Source organism: Pinus tabuliformis, chromosome 1_2, assembly GCF_031772625.1.
Source record: "Pinus tabuliformis cultivar Carrire ecotype Pingquan chromosome 1_2, CPIR1, whole genome shotgun sequence".
NCBI classification, from domain to species: domain Eukaryota; kingdom Viridiplantae; phylum Streptophyta; class Pinopsida; order Pinales; family Pinaceae; genus Pinus; species Pinus tabuliformis.
In genome coordinates this window covers 748,054,190-748,070,188 of record NC_142298.1, presented here as the reverse complement: position 1 = coordinate 748,070,188, position 15,999 = coordinate 748,054,190, and positions in this window count along the sequence as shown.

The following is a 15,999-nucleotide window of genomic DNA, read 5'->3' as shown; positions in this document are numbered from 1 at the left end:
ACATTGTACCTAGTCTGCGCATAGCGGAACTCACAGGTATGACGGATCACGGAGCTGTGGAAGAGAGGCTCGCGCAGTTGGCTGAGCTTGAGGAAGAGAGATTTCTAGCCGGATTTCACCAACAGGTCCAAAAGCAGTGTGAAAAAGCATGGCATGATCGACACATTAAGTTGCACACCTTTAAGGTAAATGACCTGGTTTTTTTATATGACAGCAAGTTTGATAAATTTCCAGGGAAATTCAGAATGCACTGGTTAGGGCCCTATGTCATTAAGGATATTACCGACGGTGGAGAAGTTCAATTGGTTAAATTGAATGGAGATCCCTTCCCAGGAAAGGTGAATGGAAACCGATTGAAGCCATACACCGGTGGTCTGGCCATGTGACTATATGAGGGTAGCATAGTCTTAGCACTCTAGGCAGCTGAAAGGAGGCACGGGACTATAAACTACACTGCCCGGGTTGGGGAGTTGTGCGATTGGAGGATTGTGCGAAGCGAGGAAATGTCACAGGGTTTGTGACAACGTGAAGTGAGCTGCGCTACCCGGGGAGGAATCACGCAGGTCAGCTAGAAAGTGACCGTTAAAGTCACTGTTCATGATTTGATAGTAGAAATGCAGCCAAATGGAGTGGGCGACCAGAATTTAAGTTGAAATTTATGGGTCAGATCCTTGAAAATATGCCGCTAATCTGGCATTAATGAACCTAATGTGGGGGGAACAGTCAGATTTGAATTCAAAATGCCCTATAAATTACAGGTGGTTGCCCAGAAAAAAACACTTGCCATTTTGAGAATTGAGTTGTTGAGCTCTCAGGCGCATATGAACTAAAAATTCTTCGAAGCTTTGATAGTGAGTTCGGCATTTGAGCAATTACCAAAGATGACACGAGAACTATTGAATAGCGTCATGTCGGCACATGCAGAAGCTATGTATACCAAAGCAGTGACAGTTGAAGAGGTTGTGCTGAAAGTCGTTATGGAGGTAGAGGAAGTTGCTCCAGAGGTTGTCGAAGTCTTAGCTGAAGTTACCAAATCTCCAAGGACACCTAAACCTAAGCTGACTCCAATCAAGGAAAGCTCGAAGGATAAGAACGGAAAGCAACTTGCAATATCGGTGCGTGCATCATCAAGAAGAAACCCACCAAAGGACAAGCCCACCGCACAGGAAAAGGGAAAAACCATCAATTTGGAGCTGGAGGAGGAAGAAATTGAAGACATCCCGATGGATGACAAGGATGTGGGGATAGGCATGGAGGAAGTTGAAGTCCAGGGTGCTAACCCTATCACTCGGTTGCTTGAGTACGTCCCTTCATGCAAGGGCAAGACCAAGGTTCCAAAAGATATCGACGAGAGCAAGGTCCCCTTGCAAACACCTCTACTGCCGAATGAGATTGTCTTTGAAGGACTGCGCTTGGGGCGAATTCCTCTGTTAAAGCTTGAAGATGGGACTTAGCTGACCATGTGAAGTTCTCGTACTTAGCGACCGAACAGATAATGCGCCTATTATTGACACAACCGCCGGGATGACTGCATTGGAGCTGTGGAAGTGGCTCACGGCAGTAGACAAGGCAGGTCTGCTCAACCTGCTCTAGGTGTCGCACTACAACTGCACCCCGATTACAGTTTTTGTCATCAAGAAGCTGCTATGATTGGTGCATGATGGGTGTCTATGGCTAGAGGAGCCAATACCCATCACTGACAGATTGATCCAATGGATCAAACGGTTTCCCTACACAGGAGAGAATACGGCCATGATGTTTGGTGGAAAAGGTGGTGAGCAGGCCCTCGCGGAGGCCATGAAGGAGAAATTTAAGACTGTGAAGAAGTAGCGTGGATATGCCATATCAAGTATCAGTGACTCGGTAGTAAAGTTGGTCACGCAGATTTTGGCCGAGAAGGTGATGAGGAAGTGTCGTGTTGATGACGTGCCCACACCTATCGTCGTGCTAGCAGGCTAGTGCGCCGAAGGAGTCTAGTTCAATTGGGTGCAATATCTCTGCGGTGAGTTCCTTGTGAGCTGCCGCAAGGCACAGGAGCTCAACAAGAATTTCCACTACACGTGGCTCTTGCTATTGATTGTGCTGGTAGCATGGGAGCTGCCAGAAGACAGTGAATTCCCTTCAGTCACGCTAGACCTACCAAAAGCAGCAAAGTATGCTTCGCTGTGGGTGACCAAGGATGTGCATCGCATCAAGGACGGAAAGATCTTTTGGATCTTGATGGAGATGAACATCCGCATGGCTATCAATCACAAACTGCGGTTGTCACCTACTGTGTTTTCCAACCTGCAAGGCTACGCAAAGTTTAAGGTAGATTTCACCATGTTTCCATCAGGGCATGGAAGGACCCTGCGCAAACATGGTATGACTTGCCTTACTTGGCAACGGATGATGCCATTGATGCAGTACTTGATCGTTGGCTGACAGAATGGCGCACTACATTAGACTTGGCAGTGGGGGCGAGCAAGTCCACCGCGCAGCGCAAGAAAGAGGAGGCCAAGCTCAAGATGGCGCAGCTGGCCGAAAATAGGAGGAAGGAGGTTGCTAACAAGGCACAAGCTGAGCGCGATGCCACTCAGCAGGCAGAGAAGAAAATAGGTAGAATAGAGCGGGGCTTTGATAAAGGCGGGAGGTCAGCTTCACCTGAGACAAAGGAAGAGACAGACAAGCAGATAGAGCAGCACGACGCGGACCCACAAGTGATGTCCGCCCACATCAAGAATCCAAGGGAACAAGAGAAAGGAGGGTCAAGGAAGAAGTCCAAGGCCACCAAGACGTCACTGGACCCAATCACCCTCATAGAGGGCGATTTGCATGATATTGGAGACACGGTGTGAGATGTCACCATAGAGGCCCTACAACAGTTTGAGCAGCAACAAAAACTAATATTGGGGTCCATCTAGACAGGTCTGCACGAGCTGCAAACCCATGCGTCACAGGATGGCACGGTGTCCACTAGCCTTGCTATCAGCACTTCAAAAGCTACCGAGATACTACACACGAAGGTCTCCAGCACGATAGTGCTGCCCAATGGATCACTAACCATGGAGAAATAAGTTGATAGGCCCACTATCAGTGCCCTCAAGGGTGTAGGGTTGAATATGGCAGCGCTCCCTTGTGAGGCGCTCCACCTATTATAGGATGGAGTGATCGCAGAGCTGAGGGCCCATGAACACTGCGCTCTACAGCTGATCAGCGAGCAGCGAATCAACAATGAGAAGATGGCCCTACAGTGTGACTCGGCCATCGCTGCTATGACTGAGGTAACTGCCCAAAACAAGCGAATAATTTAGGTCGTGGAGGAAGCATGCCGAATGGTCCGGGAGTTGGCCATTCCTAAGGAAGAACCAGTCGAGGTCTGCATCCGCAAGCTAGCTACAGAGGTGCGCGATGCTCGCATAGAGATGGCTCTGGTTCAGTTGGAGTTTAACCTACAGATCACTGAATTATAGTTGAAGGCCCAACCTTCAACCCCGTCAGAAGTAAAGGAGTAGCATGCAACCACTGTCACAGAGGCAATAACGACAGTTGACAGTGCAGTAGAAAATTGCACACAACCTTTTGAACAGTCGTTCAAGGTCCTGACGAGCCTACAGGAGGACCCTAATGTACAACGGTTGGAGACAGAAGCACGAGAACTGCATAAATGCTATGATGAGGTAAAAGGCATAGCATGAACCATCGTGCTCACATAAATATTGGCAAAGCTGCAAGAGGCCAAACAGTTGAAAGAACAAGTAGATGCAGCGCAGCATAAGGAGGCAGTGCTGAAGGCGCGACTGAAGCCCTTATTGGATGAGGCTTACGCGGTTATGGCCTCTATTGAAGGAAAGCTTGCGACTTTATAAGTAACTCAGCAGAAGCTTCAGGCCAATAGTTCAGGAGCAGTGACCGAGCAGATGGTTGAAGAAGCAAAGTAGGTGGCCGCACAATGCACTGTCGAGGTTGCGGTCATACAGGTTGAGCAGGGAGGTCTTTTCCCTAAGATCTCCATGCCCGCAAAGTGACTCGAGGGCGAGTCACGATGTTTGTTTTGGGGGCCTGTTGGGAACAAGATCCCCCAAGGACATTTTTGGGGCTAAAAGCCCATGTTTTGGGGCTAAATCCCATGTTTTGGGTCAATTTTGTAATAAATTTGTAAAGTATCAACATTTTGTGGTCGTGGAGCGTGAACGTGTCATGAGTCACAAAGGGTTGTCCACCCTTATTTTTTCAAGTGTAAAGTTGGTTGTAAAGATCCACCCATGGTCCACGGACCATGGGATTGTATAAAAATAGCTAAGTAAGTAAGATCTAAGTAGTGATAAGTTTTTGAGAGGAGAAGACAAGTCTTGGAGTCTTGGTAGAGAAGTCTAAGTTTCAGGTCTTAGCATAGGTAGAGAATCTGCAGCTGTGTGCACAAGGTGGATAGAGTATATAATAATATGGAGATATCAATAAAGAGAAGTATTCTACAAGTTATGTGTCTTTATTTCATGTTAATGCATCTTGTTATATTACGATTTGGGTTTAATTTACAATGTTGATGTGATGCACGAATGTATGTAATTATGTTGGTTAATTAAAAGAAAGTAAGAATATCTGTTTACACAATGCTAATTGTGATTGTTTAGTAAGATAATTGAACACCTAAGATAACTTGGGAATCTGTATAGTACGTTCTCATAGCAGCGTGAAAGTACCTGGGCCATAGGTTAAGGTTGCACGAAGGTCAATTGTGCACCTTCATGGAGGTACTGAAGGGCGGAATAAAAGGCTAGACTGACAAAGCCCTAAGGCTTAGTGACCTACGCGAAAGTAGGAACAAAGGGTATAAACCGACATCACAACCATCTCAAGGTGCGGAAACTTGGTTCCAGCATCCCCCCATACTACTTCGAGTGATACTTCAGTCTACACTCTACGGGATGATGTCAAAAGGGCCAGTAGTGTAGGGATTTGTTTAGCTAATTAATGTTGAACTTGGGTCAGGCCCCAAGCAGCCAACATGGTATGTGGAAGTCCTTGACTTGGTTGGATTTTGCATATGTTAATAAGAGATCTTTTCCTCTTGTGTTTTATGTGTAAATGTACTTATTATTATGTGGCTTTAATGGTTGTTCTATCATTGTTATTATGTTGGTTATAGGCATGGTTTATGACAAAATTTGGTTGTGGCTCTCATCATGTTTTGATTAGTAAATGATATTTTAATGAATGTATGACCTAATATATGATAATGTAGCTATTGTGAGAAGGCATTAGACCTTCTTGACAAATATCAGATAATTATGAGGTCCCTATGTTCAAATATGTTGTTATCACTTGTAGATTACATGTTCATGATGTGTTTGATGGAATGTTTGTCATGGCTATTAGGGGTCAGTTGTTCAAGTTTTTGTATTATTAGCCTTGTCGCAATGTTATTTATCATTTTTGGAAGTTTCATTAATTTCTAGGAAGAGACCTCAGTCCTAGCCCTCAAAAATTGGCTTATAATATGGGGTCGCTAGCACAGAATTGCCTGAAAAAATCCACAGTCGAATGGATTTCTTATTGTGGGAGACACTGGAGGGTCTCAGTTGCATGGAAGGCTTGTCATGGGAGTGAATGCGGGTCTAGTTCAACAAAACATCAATTTTTCTTAGGGGTTGGACACCTGGAGGGGTTCGTTGGATCTTGAAGGTTCTGAAGCTCTTGAGGAAAGTCATATTGGTCTTGTCTTGTTGGTTCCACTTCCTTAACTGTACATGGGGAGTTGAATCATATCATAGTAACTCTTTGTCACATTTGTACCCTAGTGGACCGGTTAGCTTGGGTAAATGTGGGAGGATGGTGTTACACTTGAATTTGATATTAAATTTAATTTATTCCACCCAACCCTTAATGGTTCTAATTTGCCAATAAAATTCTCATACATCCTTATCACAACATCCCTCAAATCAAGAGGAACCAGTATCTCTTCTAGGCTCTTCCATAGCTTTATTTTAGGAATGGTGTCAAAATATTTTCTAAATTCAATAAAACAACATAAGAAAACAATTTTATTACTGCAACATTCCTCTATAATTATCCTAAGAGTAACAAGATTGCCCACCATTGAATGATATCTCATAAACCTAGCTTGGCCTTTAGTTCTTTTACCATGGCTTTCAAGCCAAAGTTTAATATTCTTTGCCTAAGAATCCCATACAACTTAGCTGAAATGTGGCTCATCATAAAGGTCCTCTAATTAGAAGGAAAGTATTTATCACCGCATTTAAAGATGGGCACAATAAAGCTCTCCATCCAAGGCTTAGGGAAGACTTGCTTCAATGTCAAACTAAAAAGGTTATGTCTGGGTGGATTAGAATAAATTGTCTAATTTTAAAAATTAGTTGATAAAATTAAAAAATATATGTATATCATTAACTTTTTATTTAAATTTATTAATTAATTTATCATCAAACATATAATCTTTTAACTAATCATTTATCCATAAAAATATAATTTTTTTCTTTATTACTAATTTTATTGTTTCTATATAATTTTTTTTGTCTAGTTTAAGACTAACCTAAGTACCCACGGGGATTTGAACCGGTGACCTATCGCAAGGAGTGCCTTAACAGTGCACCCATTCACCGTCAATCCAAAGCCCCGTGGGCATTGTTTCTATATAATTAAAAATATCAAGAATATTAAATTATCAATTTTTAAATTATGATTTTTAATTATATAATATTTTTATTAATTTTTCAAAAATTTTTAAAGAAGCTTATAAGGTGATTTCTCAGGGTTTCCTTTTGAAGCCCCATCAAAATTCAACTTGAAGAAGCCCTCGGGGGAGGAATCAAGATCGTTGAACCCATATGGATTCGAGGTTCCTTGACCCGAGTTACCTGCGTACCAACATTGTCCATATCTAGTAATTTTAGGATTCTTACCTCCTGTGGTGATGGTTAATCATCAGAAACCTAGACTCCTCTACTAATTACTATTTCCTTCAATTGGCATTGAATGAGTTCAACTAGACATTTTGGAGGGAGCTTCTTATTCTAGAAAATTCGTCGGTTTCATTACTTCCATATAGCCCATATGATAAATCCTGGGGCCAGGCACCAGATGATATTTACCATTTCATTTAGAGTATAGTTCTCTCACCATTTCTTGATAGTATCTTGAATATTATCCCTGATTCTATCAGTTTTCCTAAAAATATAAGACATCCAATCCCACATTATAGAAGTATAGGTGCATGTATTTAATAAATGGTTGAGATTCTCCTCCTAGCATTCACAGAGACAACACCATGAGGCCCCAATAAAACCTCTCTTCACCAGATTTTCCCATGTTAGAACTTTCCTATATAAGACTAGCCACAAGAATGTTTTAATTTTGGGTCATTGAGGCAAAGACCATATTTTCTTCCATACTGAAACTATTGTCTCACATTGGTGATCTTCAATATAAGTTCTAGCTTCTTTGAGGTTAAATTACTCGCCTTATACTTTCCCCATCTCAGTTCATCTTGGTCGTCAGTACAAAGGAAATTCTCTTACTTAGTTCTACTACTATTTCTTGGATCACCTCCTCATTTTCACTATGCTCTCGAAAGATACTAAGGTTCCATCTTCTCCATTTATTACCATTAGTCACTTATTCACATAACTGATTTACTTTTATTTGGCCCTAACTCTTAGTACTCATTTGAATTGGGCACCACACTTCCTTGCTTAAACTAGGTTGTTTCTGCAAAGCGTCCTCCAAAATAGAGTTGACTTCCCATTTTTGATCTCCCATAAACAATGTTTTTGTATTACCTCCTTGTTTCCCCAGACCAAATTCCATATTGTTAAATCTTTGATTCTTCCTGACATATGGATAAGGTCTTGTGAGAGCTAATTATGGGCGTATTTCGCCCTCTAGAGCTGGGCCCATGGCGAAGAACCTCCCTTTAACCAACACCACCAAATTTTAGCTCCACATGCTATATTGATAGTCTATGGGTCTTGTAAACCTAAGAGAACCATACATTTTGGTTTATATATCGTATTCTAGGCTACTAACACCCACTTCCTCTTATCCTCAACTCCTATCCATAAGAAGTTCCTTTAAATTTCTCTAATCTTTTGCAGAACACCTTTGGGAGCTAGGAGTATTGATAACATATATCCTGAAATGGCTTGCAGTACAACTTTAGTCAAAACCAACCTTCTAGTCAAGTTTAAGGCTCTAAACTTCCATCGCTTGACTCTATCTTCCAATTTTTATACAATCTTGTCCCAATTAGATTTCTTCCAAGCTTTAGCAATTATAAGGATACCCAGATATTTGGAAGGAAGACTTTTCCTTTGGAAGCCTATGATAGCTTTCAAATTTATCTGTATAGCAATATTCATGTTAAAGAAGAAAATCATAGATTTGGAGTGGTTTATCTCCATACTTCAAGCTACAGTAAAAGTGTCATGTCTCCTTCACTATAGGGATACCAGGTAGCAGGGTATCGTCTACAAAATGTTGGTGAATTGTAGTCAGGCACCTTTCATGTGGTTGAAGGCCTCTGATACCCCCTTCCGTGGTAGCTTCTAAGATCACTCCCAACCCTTCCATCATTATGACAAACAAGAAAGGTGACATAGGGTCCCTGTAGTGAATTCCTCGAGAAAGTAAAAAGGGTTTAGCAAGAGATCCATTTAGCAAAATCGAAAAGCTAGGAGAAGTGACCAAGGCCATGATCCAGTTGATCCATCTATTATCAAAACCAAAGGCCTTTAAAACTACTTCCATATACTCCCAACTGAACTTATCATATGCCTTCAAAAGGTCATGTTGAATTATCATTCATGCATTCCTTGGATTCTTTACAAAATATGTTATCTCATGGGCATGAATGACATTGTCCAAAATTTTTCTGCCTTCAACAAAGCTTGACTGTTCTTATGAGATCAAGATAGGAAGCACCATTTTGATATGGTTGGGTACCACTTTTGATATAATCTTATATATCACATTACAAAGACTTATCAGTCAAAACTTATTAGGAGTACTAGCTTTTTCCTCTTTTGGGATGAGAGTAATAAACGTATAATTTAGAGATTTAAGGATCATGGTTGAGTCCTGGGAGTCATCCACCACCTCAAAAACATTCATCTTTACTAATTCCTAACAAGATTTAAAGAAATCTATGGTGAAGCCATGTAGGCCAAGTGCGTTACCATTAAGCATCTCATGGATAGCATGGGTGACCTCTTCCATGGAGATGGGTTTATTTAGATTTCTATATGCTCCTCTTTCATTGATATTAGAATATGTTTAACAATTTTCTAAATGGCTTCTGATCTATCTAGCAAGGTATCCTCTACCATCTTCTGAAAGTGTTGAACCAACAATTGCTCAATGTCTTGATGTTCTTCATAAGATTTCCAAATTGGATCCTTGATCTCGAGAAATATATTTGAGTTTTAATGCTCTATTGCAGATCTCTGAAAGAATTTAGTTTTATTTTCTCCTTCGTGTAGCCACAAGACTCTCAATTTTTGTTTCCATAAGCTTTCCTCTTATAAGCATCTTTCCTCCCATTTCTTTAGCAACATTATTTCCTCATTCCTTATTGCATTTGAGTACCCTTCTTTTGTCAATTATTTATATAACGTGTAACACCCTCCTTACACATATACCCAAGTAACCAACCAACCGAAGTAAGCATGCGACGAGAGGCTACTATGATTGGATTCGACCTCCTATGTGACCTGAAGGAAGTGGAACTGATGGAATACATCAACCAACCTATCCACATCAGCAATAGAATCCTCAGGAGTCATGTCAGCCCCTCAGCCATCCTATCCCTAGGTCCCACTAATGTTCTAGACATATTAAGCCTCAGTTGCTCTCATGTTATAGGCATTAGAGCATCCAGAAATCCAGAGTCACTCTCTCAGGCTTGCCTCCCAGTGTCTAGAGACCCAATTTGCTAGTTTTGTGCTAGTGTCCGCGGGATTTGAGCCATTTTTTAAAGACGAGAGCCCAGTTCACTACCCAGAATGGAATGATTGCTTAATATCAATCGAATAATAGCGAAACAATGATGTAAAAATAAATAATTTAAGCAAGACCTTAATGACAAGTATTTCATCAAACATATCATCAACATGTAAACGACATGTGTAAACAACATAATCAAGTGTAGGGATTTCATACTTATCTGAGAATCGCTATGAACCATTGTTCCCTCATGTCATTTGCTGCATTATCATCTATTAGTCCATAGATACATTATCCATTCATTTACAAGTAAAAACATGTGGAGATAAATACATAGATGTGGTCATAAAACATACATATAACCAGCATAATAGGGACAGAAATATCATAAGCATATCAACCATAAAATCCACATATACATCAGTACATTCACATCAAAATCAAGGGAATTAATTTCTCATTAATGAATGCAATAAACCAATTGGATATGGGACTAGTATGTTCCACCCGACCATAAATTTGTTGAGCCAAGTCTCTCTTCAGCCAATCACCTCTGTTCCATATTCCAAGCATGAATGTGGGACTCATAGAACACACCAAAAAAAAATTAAATAAGCATGGATGCTACCAGAGTTCTCCACCTACACCATGAGGAATTTGAGTACGTCCTAGTCTCTTAGGTTTTACCGCAATCCATAGTTTGATCTAGGGATCACTAGGCCCTACACCGAGACACACTCTCTAGGCTTTACCGTGAATCCCATCCTGAGACTACTAGGCCAAACAGAGAGAAATCCACCTCTTGGCTTTACCATATATCCAACCATTCACTGGCAAGGATTCTAGGCCGACCGAGACACACAATCTTGGAGTTACCGTAACCCGCGGTCTGGCTCAGGCGTTACTATGCCAGTGGCTTTACCGCGATCCAAAGTCTGGTTTAGGGACCACTAGGGCATGTGTTTTTCATTTTGGAGATCCACCCCACTCAACTTCGAATCCATCCATCCATCCCACATTAATCGAATATGAGAATCCATCTCATAAAAGCTATCAAGGAATGGAAAGGCTAGGCTGAAGAACACTGTCATGCCTAGAAAAAACCATGCCATGGTATAAAAGAAACACATGCAATACCATGCATGCCAAATATAGCAAGGAAAATACACATGCAATTCGATACCTGCAATGAAGCCTGTTGTAGCTTCTTGATCTTGCCTTTCCCTTCTTGATATTTTCTTCCTCTTGCCTTCTTTTCCTTTCTTTATCCAATGCCAAAGTGCTCCAAGAAAACTCTAAGTGTCCAAGAGTGAGAGAGAGAGAATAGAAGAGAGCCCCAAAATTGAACTGATCAATCTTGCCAACTAATCATGAAAATGTTTTTTATCAATGAGGTCTCTATTTTATTCATTTTCCATCATTTTCCTTCAATTTCCTCCTCACATGCAACCTGTGACCTTTCACCTTCCTTTTCTCCTAATTTCCATTATTTTCATAAATAAATGTGCCAAAAATGCAATTTTTCCTTTCCAAAGCCTTAGTCATTTCCTTTGCCAATTTCCTTAGCCATAAACAACCAAATGAACACCCACTCTAGGATGGCTTTCACACCATTCATCTTGGAATACATGTCCCATCAATCGTATTCTTATATATTTTTACATGGAATTTTTACCAAGGTTGTTACAGAACCCTCCCCTTTGGGGGACACGGTCCTCAGTGTCTAATGACACCTATAACTAACAAGAATGCTGAAAACAAAACATACTACCAATGGAGCTTTATAACACAACTCATTGTAGTATTTACAATGAATGACCTGCTCAAAAGCAAAACATCATGAAAACATGACCAGATAATAACCATACCACATACTGGAACTTTATAACACAACTCATTATGGTATTTACAATAACCAGATATACACATATGCACATTTGCTAAACTAACAAGTAAAGGATATGATGCCTACATATGCAACAAGGTAATCCAGAGGCTCACACCTCCAACCTCAAAGTAATACCAGGATTCACCTCCTTCCCAGGAAGTCCAGAATCCACTGCCATAGTCAAAGCTGCATCCAATGTCCAATGCTATAATCATGTGCCACTTGTCCTCTCAGTGAATAGTTACCAACTCATTGTTTTGGGGCGCACTACTAATGTGCATCTGATTCCATCTGGAAATGCTCATTACCAAAAAAAATATATCCCCAACCTTCCCTTCTCTGTTACATAGTCCCTCGAGAAATCTAGTCATCCTTTCTGTGTAGACGCTCACCAGGTGCCTTACCATTAGGCATCTCATGGATAGCCTGGGCGACTTCTTCCATGGAGATGGGTTTATTTATATTTCGATCATCCTCCTCTTTTATTAATATTAGAATATGTTTAACAATTTTCTGAATGGCTTCCGATCTATCCAGCAAGGGATCCTATACCATCTTCTGAAAGTGTTGAACCAACACTTTCTCAATTTCTTGATGTTCTTCATAAGATTTCCCAATTGGATCCTTCATCCTGAGAATTATATTTGAGTTTTAATGCTCTATTGAAGATCTCTGAAAGAATTTCGTATTATTTTCTCCTTCTTGTAGCCACAAGACTCTCGATTTTTGTTTCCATAAGCTTTCCTCCTGTAAGCATATTTCCTCCCATTTCTTTAGCATCACTATTTCCTCATTCCTTCTCGCATTTGAGTATCCTTCTTTTATCAATTCTTTATATAATGTGTAACACCCTCCTCACACATATACCCAAGTAACCATCCAACCGAGGTAAACATGTGACGAGAGGCTACTATGATTGGATTCGACCTCCTATGTGACCTTAAGGAAGTGGAATCGATGGAACACATCAACCAACCTATCCACATTAGCAAGAGAACCCTTAGGAGACATGTCAGCCACTGAGACATCCTGTACCTGGGTCCCACTAATGTTCTGGACATATTAAGCCTCAATTTCTCTCATGTTATAGGCATTAGAGCGTCCAGAAATCCAGAGTCACTCTCACAGTCTTGCCTCCCAGTGTCGAGAGACCCAATTTGCCATTTTTTTGATAGCGTCCCTAGGATTTGAGCCACTTTTTCAAGCCCAGAGCCCAAGTCACTACCCAAAATGGAATGATAGCTTAAGATCAATCAAATAACAGGGAAACAATGATGCAAAAGAAATAATTTAAACAATACTTTAATCAGACCCCTACTAACCATGACATGCATTTCATCAAACATATCATCAACAAGTAACCTACATGTGTAAACAACAGAATTAAGTGTAGGGATCTCATACTTATCTGAGAATTGCTATGAACCATTGTTACCTCATTTCATTTGCTGCATTATCATCTATTAGTCCATATATGCATTATCCATTCATTTACAAGTAAAAACATGCAGAGATACATACATAGATGTTGTCATAATGTAGGTTTTAACCCTATACAGAAACTACCTGCATACGAATTTTAAAACACCGAAAATAAAATAATGCGAGAGTAGAACACATAAAACACATATACACAGAGATTTTCCACTGGATCCCAAAACCGGGACTACCAGCTTGATTTTTCATTATGTTCCTTTCAATGTTATAATACATATTTATACATGCCGAAGCATCCAATACCATGGACCGAAAACCATCGCGTCTAATACAATGGACCAAAAACCATCGCGTCCAAAAAACATGTGCGAAAATCATGCAAAAAACCATAGGTGGGTCCGCCCAACCTAACATAGGGTCCAAAACCAAAATTTTCTGGGGCGCTGCCCCGGACCCCATAAAGTGGGGTTATGGGTGCCCCTCAAACCCTTGTTAACTACGTGGAAAGAATATAACACAACCCAACATTCTTCCACTTGTTGTTTTCTTTCCATAGGGAGCCACAAGAGAGCTTAGTCATTTTTCCAACCTTGAAATGCCCATTGTCTCTCTACACCAAGATAACTTCTCAGAGATCACAGATTTTTTCAATGCATCTGTAGTATTCTTCAAAGTGTCCACCTTTACCAGCAACACCTTTTTGTCTTCTATCATATCCCTCACAAAGTGATACTGAACATCAATGTGCTTTGTCTTTGAATGATATGCGGGGTTCTTTGCCAAGAAAATTTCACTTTGGCTATCACAGTCTATCCTTATAGCTCCTTGTACTAACTCCATACTTGAACACAATCTCTGCAACCAAACTGCTTCCTTGCTTGCATGAGTGGCTGCCATGTATTCTGCTTCTGTAGTTGATAGTGCCACTACAGATTGTTTCTTACTCATCCAACTGACTGCACCTCCAAATAGGTTAAACACATACCCACTTGTAGATCTTCTCTGATACAGATCTCCAGCCAAGTCTGCATCAACAAAGCCACAAATATCCAACACTCTGTCCAATCCTGGTCTTCCTTGGTAGCACAAACCATAATCACTAGTGCCACACAAATACCTGAAAACCCGCTTCACTACTGTCCAATGCTCCTTTCCTGGTTTTGACATAAACCTGCTCAATAATCCCACTGCATGTGCAATGTCTAGTCTAGTACAGACCATTGCATACATGAGGCTGCTGACTGCACTTGCATATGGAACATGGGACATGTCCTCTTCCTCTTCTTGTGTCTTGGGACACTATTCAACAGATAACCTCACACCTACAGGAATAGAAACCTTCACCGGTTTACTATCCTGCATATTAAACCTTTGCAATATTGTCTCAACATACTTCCTCTGGTTTAACCAGAGCTTCCTCTTTGCCCGATCTCTTTTAATTTCCATGCCCAAAATATTGTTTGCAGCACCAAGATCTTTCATGTCGAATTTGGAGGACAATTGGGTCTTCAAATCCTGGATAATTTCTTTGTCATTTCCAACCAGCAACATATCATCCACATACAAGACTAGATAAATACCATGGTCACCAATTAATTTAAAATACACACAGTGATATGCTTTTCTTCTAGTGAAGCCAAGTCCCCGTATAAACGTATCAAATTTCTGATACCACATCCTTGGTGATTGTTTTAACCCATACAGAGACTTCTTTAACTTGCATACCAGTTCTTTCTTACCCTTCGCTACAAAGCCTTCAGGTTGCTTCATGTAGATTTCCTCTTCCAGATCCCCATGAAGAAATGTTGTCTTCACATCCATCTGTTCTACCTCAAAATCAAAAGTAGCAACAACAGATAAAAGTAATCTAATAGAAGTTACCTTGGCAACAGGAGAAAAAATATCACCAAAATCAATTCCCGACACCTGGGAATAACCTTTTGCTACCAACCGAGCTTTGTATTTCTCCACTTTTCCTTCTGCATTTGTCTTCATTTTGAACACCCATTTGCTGCCAATGGGTTTCCTTCCAGCCAGAAACTCCACTAGATCCCAAGCCTCATTTTTGTACAAAGATGCCATTTCATCAACCATGGCCTCTTTCCAGAGTTTTCCATCCTCTAAATCCACTGCTTCTTTCACAGTTCTGGAATCATCATCAGTAACAGACAAAGCAAAATTTGAACAAAAAGCAGGTGGACTATACCTTTCCGGTTGCCTTCTTTCTCGAACTGATCTTCTCACAGCTAGAGTTTGTGGCTCTTCATCTTCTGATTCATCCTCTGCTGTAGAGTCTGATTCTTCCTCCTTTAGCTCAAACTCTATCTTCTCAGGTTCCTTTGGTTGGACTTCATGTTTAATAACATCTTTCACCTCTCTGAACACCACATCTCGATTATACATAACCTTCCTTGTTACTAGGTTCCAAAGCTTATAACCCTTTAAACCATCCTTATACCCAATAAATATGCACCTTTCAGATTTACTATCCAACTTTGTTCATTTCTCCTTTGGAACATGTACATATGCATCACATCCAAATACCCTCATATGTGAAAGAGAGGGTTTCTTACCAATCCATACCTCTTGTGGAGTCTTATCCTCCAACACTGATGAAGGTGCCCTGTTGACCAGGTAACATGCAATATCCACTGCCTCTGCCCAAAATTCCTATCCTAACCCGGCACCACTGAGTATGCTTCTTGCCCTTTCCATCAACGTCTTGTTCATTCTTT